The sequence below is a fragment of the Caloenas nicobarica genome, chromosome 1 (assembly GCF_036013445.1).
Source record: "Caloenas nicobarica isolate bCalNic1 chromosome 1, bCalNic1.hap1, whole genome shotgun sequence".
NCBI lineage: Eukaryota > Metazoa > Chordata > Aves > Columbiformes > Columbidae > Caloenas > Caloenas nicobarica.
In genome coordinates this window covers 116,450,829-116,470,364 of record NC_088245.1, presented here as the reverse complement: position 1 = coordinate 116,470,364, position 19,536 = coordinate 116,450,829, and positions in this window count along the sequence as shown.

Genomic DNA, 19,536 nt, shown 5'->3' with positions numbered 1-19,536 from the left:
AGAGTTCAAAGAGGGGGCTGTATGAGGCCTTGCTGGCAACCGTAAGACTGAAAAAGGAAGCAAAGGAAAAAGGGTTCTTCTGCGACATTCTTTACTGAGCTCAAAACTGTGTCTACTGGTGGCCATGTCCAACACGGACAATAAGAACTAACCAAAGTCAAAATCTGAATAGTGGGATGCTCTGCTACCATGGAAAACCCACCTGTAGAAGCAAAACTAAATGTCAAACAACTGTGGGTTGTTTTCCTGACAGCCTGTCTTTCCAGTCTACTCTCTCTTGAGAGATGAGTGGGTCACTGCGTGTGTTTGTGTGTGCACGTGTGCAGGCGTGCACATGTACACAGGGCTGGGAATGGGCCTGGGAATAAGTGAACACGGAACCTTTCAAGGAGCAGACAGCATCCTGAGTCTCGTCATGTGCAATCTGGCTGTGATGGCAAGCAGTGTCAGCTGGTGTCTATGACTCCACCATGCACTTCCCCTCTTGTTCTGCAGGAATGCGATCGTGGGCATACTCCTCCTCCCTGCTTGGAGCTGGGGGCTGCGGAGCACAGACTGGGAACCTCAGCAAGAGAGAAAACTGAGGTTGCGAGTTTGTGTTTGTTGTCTGTTTTACAGAGGTGGGATGAAGCAGTAGAGATGTTACTTGGATCCTACACCATGAGGTCATGCAACTGGCCAGTTTTCTGTGGGGCTAGATGGGGATAGAGGAATCACATGTCCTCTTCAGGCACTTTGAAACGCTGTGGGGTACAGCTAGACCATTAATCCATCCTCAGTAGAGGTAATGTTTTATTAGCAGTGGCCTTATAGTGATGTGTGTTTGATTGCCCCCATGTCTGGACAGGGCCTAAATGTTCCTTCCAGGGTAACATGAATGAATCGGTATATGGGCTGTGTGGAGATGTACAGAGCCATGGTTGGTTGTCGAATGCATCAGCAGTGTCACTGAGGTATGACACACAGAAGAGAAGGGCAGAGGTGTCAGCCTGTGGAGACAGGACAGCATGGGAGACCATGGGGGAGGATAAGCATTGATGGGGGATGGAAATGGGTTATAACTCAGTAAAAAATGTTTGGTTTTCTGCCAGATGACTTCACTGGTCTAGCTTCCTGCTAGGCCGCCCAGACGCTACCACCAGCATGAAGCAGCAAGGAAAATGTGTGGTTGGAAGTGGAGGGCAGGATGGGACAGTTTCTATTGTTCTTAGCCTACATAACAAGCTCATCTAGTGTGATCATATGAACATAAGCTCCCCTGATCTGTTACCTAGATCTTGTTCTAAACATCACACTGCTTCATAACTCCTTTATTTTAGGGAAGGGAGGGACTTCATCAGGCGCAATGCGCAGAGAATTAGACTGCAGATGACCTGGCCGCTGTGCAGGAGCACTTATCTGCTTGTGGGAAAGCAAGGTGGTCCTTAGCAAAGGGTTATGGATCTAAAGGTTAGCGTGGAAGCTGCATGTTTGTTCTGACAGGCGCCTTTCTCACTCCCCTCCAGCCAACAAGAGCTCATATATACACACTTGTATGCACAGGCATCATCATGTACAACCAGGTGGAATAAGGATTGAACAAGGACAGAAAAAAGAGGCTTGTTGGCTAACACAGGTTGCAGCAGTGAGGCTTTCTTTATCATGCCTGCTCCTAGTACTGTGCACTGGATACACTAAGCTCTCTAGGTAGAGAAGGAACAGAGATTTGCTGAAATTGCCTGTTTGATCAACCTGGCATCAAATCTGTGCAGGTACAGCAGTAATGGTACGTGGTGTGCTCAGAGCTCCTCACCTTGTCTGTGGACGGCGCTGTCAGAAACTGCTTTTCCCGCTGCCAGGCTGGGATGCAGAACAGAAAACAAAGACTTCTGTGATCACACTGTACATCAACACCTTAAACTGCTTTGAGTCCAAATGACAGTTAATAAGGACAGCAAGACTGCCCTCAGATAGCAAACTACAGTTATACAAGAGACAATACACAGAGATGTGGTGTCAGTCTTATAGGCTACAAACTCAGCCCCGGAGCCTGTAGCATAATCCCTTTGATCAGCAATACTGGGGTTACTGTAGGGTCAGGGTTGACATAAAACCAACCAATCAAGCAAGACCTCCTACATATTAAAATTAACCTTTTTCTTTGGGGCAATACAATTTTCTTTAAGGATTTTTTTCTTTTCTGCATGGAGCTCTGTGCCTCTGTTTGCCTCTGCACATCATTGTTGTGATAGATACAAGCATTGTTATTCAGGTACTTAGGCCTGTAATACTGTAGATGAGCAATAAGCAAGGTTGCCAGAGGTTTTGCTTTAAAATAATCTTTTGAACTCAAGGAAATTTCCAATATTCACTATGTACTTTCACTAAAAATAATATAAAAAACAAAGAAACCAACCCCCAAATGTCTTTAAATCTTCATGTAATTTAAGAAATTCACAAATATTCTTTCATTTATTTTTTGCAGAGGGAGAATGGAATCAATTTGCCATGGTTATGCCTCCTGCCAATTGTTTAGAATTTCCAGGATTTAATCTTTCATCCATGTGTGTATCCACTATTTACCTTTGAATGAGATAATGCATAATGCATTGGACTTTATGGAAATCAACCAAGAAAACCTACTTTTTTGTTGTTTTTTGGAAAGGAGAGAGTTGTATTCTCCCTTTAAAGCCTAGAAAAATTAGTGCAAATGTTACAACAACAATGAAGACACAGGAACGTACAGGTTAACGTAGTATGAGCTCGAAAGATGTCACATGTGAGGGGAAGCATGCACAGCGCAGTGGTCCTGCAACCTTTCTCTACTTGAGGTTTAGTACTGGTGAAGCAGCATCGCTGCTGTAACATAAGCAGATGTGGGATGTTCACGGTCTTCTACCCCCTGGATGGGACTAGGTGCTTAAGAATCTCAGGAAGGTTTAGGAATTCGTGCAGTACCATGGTCAAAATGTGGAAGGAAGGTGTGGAAGGCTGTAAATACACCTGCTACCAGCAATAGGACAGGAAGCCTCGTGGGTAACAGATCATAAAACAGAGGGTCATTCTGAAAAAGAAGTAGCTACAGATCACTCTGTAGTTGTTCTCTGGACACGATTATCCTCAGCTTGAGTGCTGCTTTCCGCTGCACCTACAGATGAGAATTAAGTAACTGAAATGGATTCTGCCTTTTTTTTTTTTTTTTTTTTTTTGCGAAGAAGAGGTAGCAGTAGCTTTGATGTAAATCAGATGCGATGGTATCTCATCCTCTAAGTGTCGGGTCTGTCTGCAACCACTAGTAGAGAGAAAGCAACACTCTGCCATGCCTCTCCTCTCTCTCTGCTTCACACGCATATAAGTACATCTATGGAGCCTCAAAGAGCCAGAATCAGCAGAGGTCTTTTAAGAGGTTTCCTGTCTAAGGAGCAGTGGGTGTGAGCAGTAGATGGCCTGTTACGGGGAATTTTGTCTCAGCTTTCTTCTCATGCAAGGACTTGATGGTGTTGTGTTTTTTTTTTTGGTTTTTTTTTTTTTTTTGGTTTTGTTTTGTTTTTTGTTTTGTTTTGTTTTGTTTTGTTTTGTTTTCTTTTTCTGTTGTCAAGTACTTTTCCTAAAAGCTTTTCCTAGCTAGAACAGGGATTAGACTCTTCCTGAAGCACATGCGCTGGGGAATTGCTCACTTCTGGCCTATCTGTTGATATCTGGCTAACTGTGACAGATGCATAAAGGAAAAGCGGAAAGGTTGTAGCATGGAATTCAGTGCACAGACTGGATCAGACTCCAACACATTGCATTGCAATGGCTTCGAGTTGTACCAGGGGAGGTTTAGATTGGATATTAGGAAAAAATTCTTCATGGAAAGGGTTGTCAGGCATTGGAACAGTCTGCCCAGGGAAGTGGTGGAACTGCCATCTCTGGAGGTGTTTAAAAGGCGTTTAGACGAGGTTCTTAGGGACATGGTTTAATGCTAGAGTTAGGTTATGGTTGGACTTGATGATCCTCAGGGTCTCTTCCAACTGAAATGGTTCTACTCTATTCTATTACACCAGGAGATGGAAAAATTGTCCATGGCTTGCAAAGTAGCAAGTCAACCCACTGTCCTTCCTTCACAGAGAGGCCAGATAGCCACAGGTAGCACCAGGAAACAGAGTATTTAGCTTTAAACAACATAACTCCCTTGTGATCCTAGCTGAAGAAGGAAGTGGTGGTGAGAGGAGGGCTCCCTTACAGTTGTCCCTGTGGGGTCAAGACCATATTGTGTTGCATTTTGCTAGAAATGCTATTCCTTTCTTTTTGAAAATGGTAAATCTGTGTGTCTTTCTCCTCCTGGTACAAACTAGGGAGAACTGTTACAGTCAGTGAGGGAACACAGCTGGAGAACCAACCTAAGAGTGAAAAGATTCAGGACAACAGACTGAGTTAATCACTTTGTGCTGTAGGGCTGATGGTCCTGATGAAGGTGTAGCTTTCATTGAGAGATCATTCAGCAGTACATGAATGTGCTGTTTGATGCCACCTCATCTTTCAAATTAGGAAGCTGTCTTTCAAGACAGCTTTTATGTAGGCAAAGGCCAGAGGAGATGTGAATTTCATCCAAGACAAGAAAGCTGACTCTGACCTTCCCCTCATCGCAGAATTGTAACGGGTGGCTTCTAAGTGGTCCTTGTTTCATCCATCTGGCTGGGGAAGAGATGGAAGTGCTGAGCCTGACTGTGTTGCACATAGAGGAAATCCTGCATCCGCATGCAGCCCTCCTGCTTCCACAGGGGATCTACTCAGGCTCCACAAGCTTGGTTGCCTTGAGCTTGAAAAAGCTGAGCATGGCAGCCTCACATAAAGGGGTGTAATTTCTCCAGGGAGAGCAATCAGTGGGGGGCTGCTAAAGGAGAACATGGAGCTCTGGTTCTGGCAGGAGACGAGAGTAACTTGCTTGCAAGGTCTCCCTCCAGCAGGCAATTTAAAAAATGACCTTGGAGGAGAATACAGCAAATTAATTTGTCTCTGATGAGAGGTTTTGGAGAGTCTCTTGCGATTTTATACATGTAGGCTAGACAGCCTTGCCCTGGCAAGAACCCTAGCCTGTGCCAGGGATGCAGATAGCTGCTGACTCTTCCATTGAACATGAGAGGAGCTTTTAAAAAAGACTGTGCTTCTTGAAAGAGAGAATAAATTGTGAAGCAATCTGGCAAGGCATTCCTTTTATGCTTGTAACCGGCAGTTGTAGGTGGAATAAAAGGAGAGGGATTGGTGGATGGTCAGATTAAGATATGTGTCTTAAATTTGTGATGAGTGGAAGACAATGTGGGGAGAGACCTTTAGCGTACTGGGGAGAAGATCTGCAGCTGGAGTACTTTCATGCTCAACACAGGTCTAGAGAAAGGGGGTGGAGTGAGTTGCTAAAGGACAAAGGTCAACCACTTAGACACATTTGTCAAACTGATTTAGTTACCTTGTCAAAGTGACCAAGTAACTTGGTCCAGGCCTCCTTCTGCCAGGCTCCCTCCTAAACATCACATTTGAGGGCACTCAGTTTAATACCAGGTGTTTTCCCTTCTTTGCGTGAAAATAAGTTCATTAGCCCTCTAAGAGAGGGCTTGGGAGTATCTGCTTCTCCCAAGAACAACAAGAAGTTCAACAAGTAACTTTCCGAAACAGAGAAGCTGGTTTGCAATGGTGTTCAGAGCTCATGGATCCTCCATGAACCAAGGAGACGCAGTCTTAGCTAGAAGAGGCTGCTTGAAGGCAGCCTGACGAATGAACACTGTCCCCTTCACTACTTATCATTATCCTTTTTTGCCCTTCCTGGTGGCGAAGTACCTACCCTGCAAATGGGAAACAGTCTCTCAGTGAAGCATTCCCATCACTAATCACTTCGTCACTCTTTTCTTGCTGGCAGGGAGTGGGAAGTGGGCAGGAACCCAGAGGTGTGAGCCTGGAGCAAGTAGGAAATAAGACTGTTCCCGTAGTTGTGGAAAGAGAAGATGTTAGGATGGAACTCCTCTGTCTCATTGTCACCACGCACTAGTCAATGACTGCAGTGGCTGGCCTCAGTCAAGAATGATCAATGGACTACTCATGTTTGTCCCTGGCAGATGCCCGTGGTAAGTGTGTTGGCTAAGGTTTGAAGTGAGATAAAATACACCATTTAACTGGCAGACACACTTGCAGTGAAGATGAGTCACACTGCATCACTTTTTTGGGGGGGGGAAGAGGGAGAGGATTTAATCCTCACCGAGTGAAGGAGTTGCTGATTTAGTCAAGTTGAGAACAGGATGCGACACACTGGTCTGGTGCATTGACATTTGCATTTCTGAGTGAGAGTGCTTGTTTTCACTGGAAGAGTAGCCTTTTGAAACATTTAAAGGTAATTAAGCTTTTGGAGGAAAAGAAGTGAATATATTTTGATGGGAAGCTTTGAATCTCTCTGGACCTACCAGAAAGGCTACAGAGATGCTTCAGCATTTCTATGTGTGCATCTTTTTACACTGTGTGGTCTGTTTTGAGAGTTGTAAATAAACACATTTGCATTTTACTTTCACCTGACATAAGAGTAATTTCAAGGTTAACAGCAAAACATTGCTAATCTAAAATTAACAGATTGTATCCTTTTAAAGCAGGGTAGCTCAGGTTGAGAGCAAGTATCAGAAGAGTAAGGGAGGAAGATGTCTTTTCCACTGACTAGCACTGACTAGGAGACCTCTCTGGCATACAGTAAAGGAAGAAAATGAGTACTTGAATGCTTAAGTCCCAAATAAATCTTACATAAAATGAAAAAAAAAGCTAACTTTTGCCCTGTCAATACAGCCCTTCTCTCCCTGCTTTGAAGCCTCTTGGGACTCTAGTACTAATTGCTGGTGGCTGGTACCTTGCACAGGGGCTGCACTGTGTCAGGCAAACGAGACAGAAACCTGCCAAGGTTGTGCGGAGAAATCCCTGGGCACGTCCAATCTCCAGACATAAGCTCAACCTAGATCTGTTCCTGGATTTAAAAACACTATAGAAAAGTGCTACACAAGCACAGTCTAAATGCGCTAAAAGCTAATTGGGGTACGAAGGAGAACTTAATTCTTTAGTAATATCAAGGCCTTCCTCCAAGGAAAATAAAACAAACGTTATCTACTTCTGTAAGAGATGGAATCCAAAGCAATCAAAAAGTCACCCACACAGCATATGACAGCAGCACAGTTGGATCCTGGCTCAGTCTTTAGCTCCTCGTGCTGCCAGGCGGAGAGAGCGGAGCTCAGCCTGGTGACTCCAGGCCCTCGTCCACAGAATGTTACGCTGTTGTCATAGAGGCCTCATGAATTCTGCACGTCAGAAAACTCTGCACACTACACTACATGTGTATGTTTGTATAGGAGACAGAAAGTAAAATCAAACAGAGTATGTAATTAGGTATTTCGTGCCACCTCATATACTACTAGGGTTTAAAAGGCATGTCCAGCATTTGCTAATGACCCAAACTAAGGTCCATACGATTCCATATGTCTGTCTCTCAACTTCCATATGACATGGAAGTATTGGCTTTTCACCCAAAACCTGTGGTGCAAATCTCAGGCCTCGCTTGAGCTGTCAGGAAGAAGACTGTCTTGTCACCTCTCTAATGATCTGAAGCTAAACATTATCTCTTTAGCAAAGGTGATAATGCAAATGGGGTTTAGCTTCTCTTTAATATGGTTTGTAAAGTTGCCTTATGCAAACCAGTTTTAAAGAACAGTTGAGTCCTACCTCTGGTAGCTAAGTGAAACTGCTATTGCCTCTCAGGCAAGAAAAGTGTTTATAGGCCAAGTTTTTGAAAAGTATTAATGTGATTTTGCAGGCCGATATATACAGGCCCCCAGGGTTAAAATCAGCCCCGTGTTTTTAAAAAACCAGCAGAAATAGGATGGATGTTTCAGCTGACTAAAGTTTTCAGAAGAATTTAATTAGCTGGGAACGAACAACAGGGAAAGGCAAAGCATCGTGCTGGGTCGGCTCGGTTTGAGGAAACCACACAGCTGTGTCGGTGCAGTGCCCCGTGTCTGCTGGAGGCTCCTGCCTTTGGGGACACCACAACAGCACCTGCAACCCAGGTACTGGGCCACCCACCCCACCACGGTCCTGAGCCAGCACGGCTGAAGCTGGCTTGAGGTCCTTCACCCCTCACTCTGTGGTCCCAGGCCTTGGAGCAGCAGAAGGTCTGTGGCAGGGGGCAGCTGGTGGATGCCAATGCTGTGTTGCTAATCTTCACGTGTGCTGTGCAATGGTGTATGAGAGGAGTCATACCTCAGTGCTACCTGGCTTGAGAACATCTTTGATTTAAGTGACATTCCCCCTCCGGCACTCTCCCCCCATCCCTTTTAAGGGAAAAAAAAGAAGAAAAGAAAGGAAGCTTGCATTCTGATGTGGGGTCAGTGGGTATGGGATAATTCAAATTCAGCACCTTCCTCCAAGCTGTGTGGTACCCAAGGGACAGCATCTTACTCTGCTCCTTCCTATCGCTCTGTGCACTCGTAGGGGCTTACTGGGAGTGCTGCAAAACACTCTAGACATGCACAGCATGAAGAAACAAGCTGAAAGGTACATTTGGATGCTCCAGACTCAAATCAGATGAACTCACAGGATTCACGTGGCCTCTGACATCAGGTGATTTCAAATCGTAATAACTACCATCCAAATTTGGGTTGGCACGTGCTTCCCTAGCAAGAGGTAAAAAATAACTGCATTTTAACAGACTAAGTGGTTAGAGAACTTTGTTAATTCAGACATAAACCTGTTAGCATAAAATATTGCTGGAGGTCTGAAATGGCCTCAGACGGTTTACATTTTTCATCAGGATCGCTGTTAGAGACAACTAACCCTTTCTCTCCCTAAGAATAATGTTGCTTTTCCACAAGTCAACCCAAAAGCCAATCTCTTTGTACACAAGAGAAATGCCTCTAATCTAGACTTTATTAGACTGATCATTATATAATGGCTTTAGAAACTCTGGACAAAATAGAGTAGTGGGTTTAGCTGACGGCAATTTCAGATTGCTGTCAATAATCCCCAGCAGATGCAAACGTGTGACCCTTTTTCCCCTTAATTGTTGAATATTTATTTTTATCTTATAATGTTAATAAGGTTTATTGTGCTGCAGAGAGAGCTGATATCACATGACCTTCATCTTCCTGACTTACAACAGACCCAGAAACATTACACTGCCTGTCACGTCCTGTTGTTTAATGATAATGTGTAGGTTAGTTGCTTTTCTTCCCCACACAATATTATTTATTCCTTTTGGACTGCCTTCCCTTATTTGGAGTTGCCATCGTGCTGAGCAAAAAAGCGTGACTGAAATAGGAGATTCTGGAGCACCTTTTCAGAACGAGCAGCGGGAACAACAAAAAATAAAAATATAACTATTTTTAGGCAGCACTTGATCAGTTTATGAATGGCATTATAAGACATGATTGCCTACAAGAGCAGGGGACTGGATCTGATGAAGCAGGAGGGACCTAGCAACTCCGTCTTCCTAAATAAGACCTAGATAAAAGCCTGAATAACCCCAGTCTCAATAAACAGAAACAGACTATGCGAAGGACATAGGAGGAAAAAGCCAGACAATTTTCATTTTCTTTGGAACAAAATTAGCCCCACTCATGCATATTTGAGATGGCAGGAACCCAAAGTAAAGGTTTGCATCTGGTCCTCTATTTGTGCTGTACCGAGCCAGGATCCCCAACCCAGATAACTCATTGTGGATCAGCCACATTGGTGCTGCATAGGACGCAAGAGCCAAATTGATGCAGACAGAAGAATGCAAGCGCTTGGAGAGGTGGGCTGTAACTAACTTGGGCTGCACCTTTTCACAGCGCTGCAAGGAAAGGCGAGGCTCATGTGCAGGCTGCTTAACTGGCTCTTGAATTCACACACCCGGGAGTGAATGGTCACAGTTCCCAAAGCACTGAGCAATGCTGCCATGTCCCGCAACTGCTTCTCACTCCCTCCACGCACGGGGAACACCAAGGTGTGCCTCAGGCCCAGCATCTCCTGCCAGTCGCTGGGGCAGAGCAACCGGCGCATCACACCACTCAGTTCTTGGCCCCGTGTCTAAGCTAAGTGGGGATATGGAAACCCTTGTCAAAACGCTTCAGGAAAGCAAGCCCAGGGTGGAGGATGCACAATTAAGAAGCACAGAACAGTGGGGAAGTTCGGCCCCTTGGGTGGCTGGCGCCAGCCTCCAAACACAGCCTGGCCATGAGGGGTCTCGCTGGAAGGAGAGGGGCTCATGGTGGAGGAGGCCCCACACCTTCTGTGGGCAGGCAGGACCTGGGTCTGGCTGTGCATCAGGAGCTTGGCAAGGGGCGCAGCGGGAAGCCCAGAAGATTGAGTGTGTTGTCTGTGCCAAAAACCTCCAGCTGCACAGTTCTGAACATAAACTTTGTATATCCTCGAAACAGCAAAGATAAGTAATTTTTGGGTTTGTTACACGTTTTAAATGGAGCGAGAGTCCTCAGCTATTCCAACACGTTCCTTTTGCAGGTTCATTAATGAGACCTATGGGAATTGGATTGGGTTCTTTTCCACTCTGTTGTTTGTACTGTGAGAAAAAAAAAAGTGCAGAAAGGAGAAGCTATTTTCAAGCCAGAACTTTTTTTTTTTCTGTTTCAAAACTGAAACATGTACCAGGCTTCTGCCGTTAAGCCCAGATACTTGGAGTATTTATTGGAGTTGTGCAGAGATGAGTCTAGATTTTTGTGTGGGGTTAATTTAACTTAGATGTCTGTGATCAATTATTTACATTGCTTTTTTAAAACATTATTTTATGGTATGAAAATAATATTTTATGGTATGAAAATAATGTTTCAGTCCCTGTGGTAGAGAACCAATATAGTACTTTTCTTTAGAGTGCTTTGTAAGTGTTAGTGAAATTAATGTTAGGGTGCACTTGTGAATTAGGCAGTACATCCCAATCACAGTGGCACGAAAACCAGGTCTCCCTCCCAAATGGTTTTGCACAAGTATAATTATTTTGATGAGGGGAGATAATTTTTACTAAGATAATAAAAGCTCCACAACCCCCAAACCTGGTTGCAGTTATACCGAAAATGAAAGTACTGCATTTGGGTCTGGCTGTCCCCCAAATACTGGTATCAGCACTCTTCCTCTGACTCTAAACCGACATAGGCCAGGTCTTGGTCTCCAGCCTGTTACGTCAATACTGATGTAGCTAATGCGCGACAGATCTCATGGTGAAATCATAGATCCATTGAAGTCACTAGCAAAACTCCCATTCATTTAAATAGTCCCCGGGCTTTGCTCAGCACAATTTAGGCTCCGTGTGCAATATCCAAAACACAGGTCACTCCCCGTTACAACATGGCTGTTTCCCCAACCCAGGAACGTGCCGGTCAGAAAGCGGCCGTGTGCACAGCATCTGGACGTGTTTCTGTAACTGGTGTCCTCAGGTGTTTGCACATGGTGGGCAAATCCAGCAGGGGCAATTGCCACCAAAACACTTCTGCCCACCACTTCTCTTCTGCCATCCTACAACATCTGTGTGACACTCATGGAAGTTGCTGTAGTGGGCAAACCAAGCTCTAGTTAGTTTTGAGGCAATTTAGTATTGAACGGGAAAGAAGAGGAGCTGACAGTGCATTAACTTTCAGCTCCCCAGTGGCTCTCTGGGAATCCACAGGAGATGTTAATTCTTCAGCAAGCACTGTTCAAGGAGAAATAGCATCCACCTCTGTACAGGCTGATCCGCTGAGAAACAGCATCGTGTGCTCTGGCTAGGCTTTGCAACGCAGTGGTGCTTTTGATACCTAGCTTGTTTACAGCTAGGCAGGGTACCTGTGGCCATATGCTGTGGTGAAGTCAGAACCTACTAACCTAAGGATAACTTCTTTTACCGTTAAAATAAACCAGCCAGCACTATGGATTGCAATGGCAAAGATTAGGCCTGTTTTCAGCAGAGGCAAAAGCTGAGTGCTAGACTGTCCCGTCCTTATGCCGGTTCCTATCCCCGGTTTCAGTCCTTCCAAAGGGCTGCAATGGGAAAGTTCAGCAGAGGGAAGGAAAAACGGCATGTCCAGCCCCACCATGTATGAGGAAAACTCCTTAACAGTGGGAATGCTGGCTGAAGAGCGAAGAAGATAGATCACCAAAGTAGTATGGTCTGGATCACTTAATGAGACGGGTATGTGATGGTTTGACTGAAAATGAGTTAATTTCCTTCATGCAGTCAGAAACCCTTCTTTTACATAGCTAGTACAGTCATTATTCAGACTTAGTTTGAGAACAAGAGACAACACCCCAGTACAGAATTAATGTTTTTAATTGCTCTGGTCTGAGAACCAAGGCTGTTCTGAGCTCTGCCCACAGGTGTGAGGCATCGAGGAAGAGGGGTATGGATGGGGCAGAGCTTGGCTGACATCTAGGCTGATCAATAAGTGTATTCCATCCCATTAGCGTCATGCTTCATATCTAAGGAGAGTCAGGATCTTCCAGTCTCTCTCGCGTTCTCTTCGCTCTTGAAGACCTGTTTGGGGAAGTTCTGTTCGGGACGTTTAGTTTCGCCTTTTGCCATCCTGCTGTTTTGCAGAGGCCTCTGGGTCCTTCTGCCTTTTTTTCCCTTTTTTCTCTCTTTGGGAATGGCTGTTCAGGACCAGGTGCTTTTTCCTGGGACTGGCTGCTCGGCGTGGACGGAGTTTGTGAGGAATTGCCTTGAGTATCTTTTATTTTATATTCTATTTCTATTTTATATATATATTTACTAGTAGTGTATTAGTATTTTGTTATTTTATTAAACTGTGTTTATCTCAATCCAAGTTTCTCCCTTCCCTTTCGATTTTCGCCCCTATTTGGCGGGGTGGAGAGGGGAGTGAGTGAGTGGCTATCGTGGTTGTATTGCTAGCTCAGGTTAAACTGTGACAGGCTTCAAGTTCAAAAACATATCTATGTAGTCAAACACTAGGACTTGCATCCAGAAACAGAATACAGACCACAGCCCTAGAACAGCGGGGAATTTCGGATCTAGAGAGCATTGACCCTGAAAAAGATGACTGTGTCTAACAGTTCAAGAAGGTTGTAGATGAGGTGAGGATGAATCCAAGAAAGACCACAGAACAAAATGGCTAAGTACTGGAAAACACGTCTTGAAGTGACAGACTGGAGAAGACACTCCATCTGTTTAGCTTAACGAAGACAAAGTTGAGAGGATGACTTGATCACAGTCTCTAAGTACTGACATGGGGAACAGGAATGTGATAATAGAAGGCTTTTCAATCTAGCTGACACAACTGTAATATGATCCAACTGGAAGTTGGAAGCCAGACAAATTTTGACTACAAATAAGGTGCAGATGTTTAACACTGAGGGTAATTAACCAGTGGAACTAATTACCAAGGGCTGTGGGGACTATCACCAATAACTTTAAATCAGGATTAAATTTCCTACTCTCCCTACCCTCCCTGCCTCCACCCCCTGTCCCCCACCAAAAGATGTGCTCTAGTTCATTCAGGAATGAATTCAGAAATGTCCTTCATTGCCTGTGTTATTCAGGAGTTCAGGCTAGGTAATCAAGCTGGCTTGCTCTACCTTTGCAATCTGCATCCCTGCCATTCCCTGGCTCTCGGAGTACCTGGGCACTGCACAGAAAACCTGCGGCTCCTGACCAAACTGATTCACAGTCTTCATTTTGTACCCTGGGCTGTTAAGTAAGAGGACAAACGGGTAAGAGTGGGAGGAGAAGGGTGTGGGCGATGGGATCACAGATCCCCTTTGTGAAAGCCTGTGCGTTATCCTGGTGATTCAGTTACTTCTCAAAAGACATAAAAAGAATGAAAGAATAAAGACAGTAAATGTAATTGGCTGTCCTGCTAAAAGCGTTGCAGACAAAAGGAGCTTTCAGGAAAAGATACTGATAAAGTGCGCTTTGCATTCCTCTTGCTGTGGCGGTGCTGAATTCGGCCAGGGCAAGGAGCACCCTAAAAATCAGCAGAGGAAGAAGCAACCCCCCTCTGGAGTCAAGTCACCCTGGGGAGCAGCAGTGAACCACTGCACGGCTCCTGGCTGCCAGTTACATCCGTGGTCAGGTCCACCTGCGTGTTCCACCTAAGAAGACAAACACCCCAGCACCAGCGAAGCCTTGGTGCAGCAGCTAAGAGGGAGGCACGCTGGCTGGTTTGGGGGACTGTGGTGGAGGAGCGGCTGAGGGAACTGGGGCTGTTCAGCCTGGAGAAAAAGACGCTGAGGGGAGACCTGATCGCTGTCTGCAACTACCTGAAAGGAGGTTGTAGCATGGAGGGTGTTGGTCTCTTCTCCCAAGCAGCAAGTGATACGACAAGAGGAAATTGCCTCAAGTTGCACCAGGGAAGGTTCAGATTGGATATCAGGAAAAATTTATTCTTGGAAAGGGTCGTCAGGCATTGGAACAGGCTGCTCAGGGAAGTGGTGGAGTCACCGTCCCTGGAGGGGTTTGAAGGGTGTATAGATGAGGTTCTTAGGGCCATGGCTCAGTGCTAGAGTTAGGTTATGGTTGGACTCGATCTTGAGGGTCTCTTCCAACTGAAATGATTCTTTGATTCTGTGAACCCCAGCCAGGACTTGCACAGTCCCCAGTGAAACCCCTGATGCACCCCAGCTCCGACCTGCCTGCTGTTGGGAGGCTGCGGCTGCTGGGCCACCTCAGCTGGGCCCAGGGCAGATGGAGGGGAGGTCAAGCATGCGAGACGGCATAGACACCCTCTCACAGCTGTGAAACGGGTGAAATCAAGGAAAGACCAGAGGCGTTTGCAGCTTTGCTGTAGCAGCAATTCTCCCTCCTGACATGGTGGCGGTGTTGGCCTTGTGGCAGGACCCAGCGTGTGGGCACGGTGCAACCGCAGCCTGGGGACAGAGAGACTAGGGGAGGCTCTCTCAGGCAAGAGACCAGGGCCTTCTAGAACCAGGGCCTTCCAGAACCTTCTAGGGCCTTTCAAACCCTTCCAGGTCCTTCCCAGGACACTCTCCAGCCCTGCTGACATTGCATGTGGCCCTCTCAGAAATTAAGTAGCTGAGCGGACGCTGCAAACACCCCGTTATCCCCCGGTCCCGTCCCCCACGTCTCTCGGCTGTGTCTCGAGCGAGTTCTGGACGTGCTGTGTGCCGGGAGCAGGCAGGGCTGGCGGGCAGCGCTCCTCAGCTGCCTGCTCGCACCTGCCGGCGCTCGCAACTGCGATTAGTTGCAGCCGGTCGAAGCCAAATTGAGGCCCCTTTCAAACCGTAACTCTGTGCGTTTTGTTTCCAAAGGGAAGTTCATCTTTTATGTGCATGGAAAATGGATAAAACTCAAGGAACTTTTTTTTTTTTTCTCCCCCTCCCTTCTCTCAGGCGGAGATTTGTTTAAAAAAACCCCAGTGCTGTAGTGGGGAGATGCGGTGTCTCGAGTTTTTAAGTGAACCTTCTTCTGTGGCTTGGGAAAGGTTAGTTTTTTTCAAAGAGCGGGCTTGGCGTGTGGCCCGCTGGTGGTGAGGGGATCCCGGGTGTGGGTGGGCGAGCTGGGACCCCAACCCCATTTGGAAAGCCTGGCCCCTTCGCCCTGAGCGAGGAGAGGATGGTGGAGGGGGGAAGATGCTCTTCTGCTGCCTATGGGGAGGATACATGCCCTGGGGGTGCAGCAGGCCCCTCTGGGGAGCCGTGTGGGTAGGGACCGACTGACACCTAGCAGCCTCTCCTCTGCCCTCCAGTGCTTTCCCTCCTCCCTCGCTCCTCCACGTTGTTGTTCCTGCATCCGTGTCCCCGTTCACCTGAGGTTGGATGGATCGGTGGTCACCGGCCCTGCTGCGTCAGTTCACCCGAAGGCAGAGCTCCCCTCCGAGTGACTGGCAGGAGGTGCTGGTTCAGCGGTGTGCGGGGGACCCGGCAGCAGCTGCATTAAGAGGATTTATAAGAGAGATAAGGTGCAGCGCTGAGCTTCCCTTGGTAATCGTGCAGCACACAATTCGGGACTGTACGGGGAATTTCGGTGTGGCTGACAGGTACACAGTGTTGATCCAATTGTCCTCACAGCTGTTATTAGCCAAAATAAGGTGCAACTGGAATTACAAATGATTTCTAGGTAAATGCTTTGCTCCGATTCTGAATGATCTCTCAGCAATAATCCACGCGTAATCCTCGATATAAAGAGTCTGCTTGAAAGGCGGCTCCATTTTGAGCGGGCCTCAATAATGCATGGATGTCCTGATTCACAAAATAAAGAGGGGGAGGAAACAGGAAAGCCATGTTTGTTTTACAGCTTTTTTTCTGGGTTGAATAAAATTTAGGGAAGTGTGTGATCATGTACATACCATTTATTAAGAGAAGATTACCTGCTTGGTAATTATTTCTTTGGGAGAATAATTTACACTACAATGACCATGTATGACTGTGTCAGGCAGGTCTGATATATCTAGAAAATAAACAAATGAACAAAAATCTCCTATAATGACTCAGTTCGTTATGTTTATTCCTCAGAACAGTGTTGGGGGTTTTTTGGTTTTGTTTTTGTGGGTTTTTTTGTTTGTTTTGTTTTCTTTCAGTGGAGAAACTCAGAAACTGGGTAGCTGTGGGGACTTAATGTGAAGGAATGAGTGTGCTGATGGCTAGCACCTTCTCTCTTTTCCTCTGCACATGCTGATGTGAAAGATCGCCTGGTCCAGTGGCACTTATGCAGCCCCATTAACAGGGCACCTGAGTGCATTGGTTGGCCTCATCGCAGCCCCATAAAGTGAAGCAAGAAAGTGCGCTGCTCCCAGAAGCACAAATCCCAAAGGTGCCTCTTCCCTACTTCTGTGTCCATATCCCTGTAATCTTGGTCATCATCCAGCACCTGGCCCTGGGTGCTGTGAGGCTGGGGTTGAGTCCAGGCCCCCAGGCTCTGAGATCTGAAGCCCTGTCTGTGGTCAGCACCATCGTCCCAGGTTTGTCCTTCTTCTCCCCAACTCACCCTGTCAGAGTGAGGCCCAGGGAACACCTTCAAAGAAGCAAGAGCAATACTTCCCAAAGCAGTCCCCTTGCTCGCATGGCGAGGATCCCTGCTGTTCCCTCAGAAGGTGGGAGGGAGGGTTGCAGGCAGCATTCAGGTCTGAACTACCTGTCACTTGCACATGTGTGAAACTAGAACCGTAGACTTCCAGTTTGTACCAGAGCCCAAGTGAATGAGAGACAGTACCTCCAAACCCATATACTCATTTTGGCTGCCTTGTGCTAGCATAAGACCCAGGGCCAGGTTTTCAGAAGGTCTAATACATTTTAGCACCTGCTCGAGCACTCATGCCTTGCTATTTATCTCCTTTGAAGAGTGCTCTTCCTACAACAATGTGATTGCCAGAGAGTGGGCACAGATGAGTTGAGTCTGCAACAATTACTTGTGTGAGTAATCCTTGGGTAATCCCGAGAGGTTTTACCTGGCTGACTAAGGACTCTCAGAATATCACCAAACCCTCTAAAAATATTTTTGGCTCATTGCTTCCTCTAGGACTTTGGAGGGGACTGGAATAGGTTTTGTAATCGTTGGTATACCTTAATTAACATCCCTGTGACATTTCAAACAATAGGCTCAGCTCTTGGCTATACAATAGAGAAATGTTGGAAACGATACCTGTTCATCGTGAATCATATTCCCCTAGCTACCCGCTACAGAGGGGAAAGGAAGCCCTGCCAAATGCCACAGAAAAAAAATTTAATCTTTCCCTGCTAGCAAATTCTGAAAAAGCAAATAACATTTTCATAGTTTGTTTACTCATTGTTCCTTAAAAGAGGCAAAGGAATCTGTGAATCAGAAGAATTTCCATCTCAAAAATTGCTTTGGCAGCCAGTGGCTTGTAATTTAAGATTAAGTGATTGAATTTCATGCAGCCTCGCTTAAAATTCTCTACCCCACACACTGTCATCATACACATAAAAAACCCCCCACAACAGTCCCCCCAGCATCTATAATATCTACTGTAAGTCAGTAAAAAAATGTCCAATCAGCTGGGAGGTCACAAAATGTACTTAATAAAGACATTGTCTGCTGGGTTTTTCCTCTCATAGGGTTTGCAGCCTATCAGGCAGTTTCCATTCCGATGCAATGCCAGTGCCCGGGCTGCCTTCAATCAGGCTGCACAAATCAGCGGAGCAGAAATGCCTCCTTCCCTCCATCACCTGAGGCCAATGCTGATTCATCTCTTCAGACCCATTCCTCCTGCTCCTCCTCTGAATTTGCTGATTGCTGAATCATTTTTTTTCTTTTTTTTTTTTTTTTCTTTCTTTCCCCCTTCTCCCCCTGGACCCAGTGCCCCACGCTGAATGCGGCACGCTTCGTTTCTAGATCTGACTGAAAGGGAATATGGAAATTAATTGTCTGAGGCTGCTCGCAGCCTTTTACACACTCCTGTACCCCGTGAGAGGTGCTGTGCAATTGCCTTCCCGTCGTGGCTCCCCACCAGCCGCCTGTCTCCTCACACGCTGCCGCGGCTGCTCCTGGCCTGGGTACCAGAGATGGATGTCCCCTTCCTCTCCCTATTGTGCAAGAGGGAGGGCAGCTGGCAGGGCTGTCCTCCCGAGGGCTGGAACTGCTCCTGATTGACTGAAAACAGGCCAGATTTAGTGACTTCTCCAGCTTGTGGTAAATAGCCTGCGACTGGTGCTTTGGCGAGGGCTGCAGGGTGGTGTTGTACAGTGCAGTGTCGCTTCTGTTTAAATGGTTATTTGTTGGTGCTGCTGGAAGCAGAGCCCAGTTGAAAGAAAGCAGCCAGGGAATGTCCATCCGCCATGGGAGGCGGGGTACCAGGACCCTTGCAAGTTGGAACATAATCTGCAGCTACGCGCCATCCTGAACTTTTTCACGCCTAGGGTTCTATCTTCCATTGGTTTCATACCTGATTTTCTCATGGGGCTTTCTCCTGACTCTGGAGAATTTGAGTTTCCCTGGTGAAACTGCCCTGGGTCTTAGATGCAGGAATGTTATTACTACCATTGCAGATGCACAGACTGAAGATAGTGGCTCTGCTGTCCCATGCTGAGCACTGCACACTGTCCTGAGGAGATGCCCCACGTCCCTGTGGAGCTCTCCCAGATCTGTGAAAAAGACAAAGCTGGGCAGAAGGAAGGCCTTACCTCCATGTCACGCATGGGGGAGGCCTGAAAGGACCAAGGCCTCGTGGCCAGCCAGGCAGGAGGGTGATGTCAGGAAGGCCAGGAGCACCCACAGAATAAGGGGACACCCATGGTTCAGAGACACAACTGCTCTGGGGCTCTGGGAGTGCCTCAGCACTTGTTGGGCGGCGATGGGCTCCTTTGAAGGGTGGATGGTGCAAACCTGACCCTGACTCAGTCCCTCGCTGGAAGGGCAAAGCTGAGCTCTAATATCTGGGAGAACGTCTTTGGTCATTTGTGCTGATTGCCTTTTCTTTGGCAGCACTTCAAAAAGTGGCTTTTAGAGACCTGAAGAAGGACTTCTGTGCCCAGAAGCTTGTCTAATTTTCCCATCTATAATCAGTTGGTCTAATAAAAGATATTGTCTCTACACACAGACTGTCTTACCTATGTCCTTGGACCATTACAGTCACCATGAAAACACTTTGAGGTTGCTAGGGC